At 44.3% G+C, this 870-nt stretch overlaps 1 non-coding gene across 1 annotated transcript; it reads left to right on the top strand.

Moving 5' to 3' along the window:
* Nucleotides 1-202: 202 nt before the first annotated feature.
* Nucleotides 203-321, top strand: LOC149782415 (5S ribosomal RNA). The gene has a single exon (XR_016414846.1). It is a non-coding gene; the product is annotated as a 5S ribosomal RNA (ribosomal RNA).
* Nucleotides 322-870: the final 549 nt, after the last annotated feature.

Genomic DNA, 870 nt, shown 5'->3' on the forward strand with positions numbered 1-870 from the left:
ATTTTTTTCTATCTTGAAGCAAGACAGATGTGCCATGTAGTGAGAACACAGTGGCACACCTTTACGTAGCATAAAACATCTGATATCCGAGTACGTATTCACGACTGGAGTTGAACACCACATATTTTCCAATGTACCATTGCTGAATAAAAAAATTCCGGAACACCTTTCAGTTAATTGAAGTGTTGCTTCTTTTAGGATGGTCTACGGCCATACCACGTTGAAAACACCGGTTCTCGTCCGATCACCGAAGTTAAGCAACGTCGGGCCCGGTTAGTACTTGGATGGGTGACCACCTGGGAATACCGGGTGCTGTAGGCATAAAAAAGAAAAGACCGCTCCGGTGGCATAGTGGTTAGAGCGTCCGCCTCGGATGCGGGAGGTCGTGGGTTCGATCCCCTGCCGAGTCATAACAAAGACTTACAAAAACGGCACTAACAGCTGCCTCGCTTGGCGCTCAGCATTAAAAGGCTAGTGTTAGGACTGGTCGGCCCGGTGTCAGGATAATGTGACTGGGTGGGACATCATGCTACATGTCTGCGCCATGATGCTCCAGTGCTAAGCATCAATATAAACTGCCACATTGCAGACATCGTAGCGATATGACTGAAAAATTGTTAAAGCTACGTTAAAAAAAAGTCCAAATCACATCACATCACATCTTTTAGGATGACGTTACGTTTTGCATTTATCCCCTGACTACTGACTGAACTGAATACGATTCGTATCAACCATTCAGACACGCATCATTAGGCACCGAATCATTGCTGTCACCTAAATCTCACAACAAAACAATTAAACTAGTATATCTATGTTAGTCCATCATACAAAGTTAAAGTTGCGATACAGTGAATTCCCACCCACAATTCA

This window comes from Sinohyriopsis cumingii, chromosome 15, assembly GCF_028554795.1.
Source record: "Sinohyriopsis cumingii isolate HCF-2022 chromosome 15, ASM2855479v2, whole genome shotgun sequence".
Taxonomy (NCBI): domain Eukaryota; kingdom Metazoa; phylum Mollusca; class Bivalvia; order Unionida; family Unionidae; genus Sinohyriopsis; species Sinohyriopsis cumingii.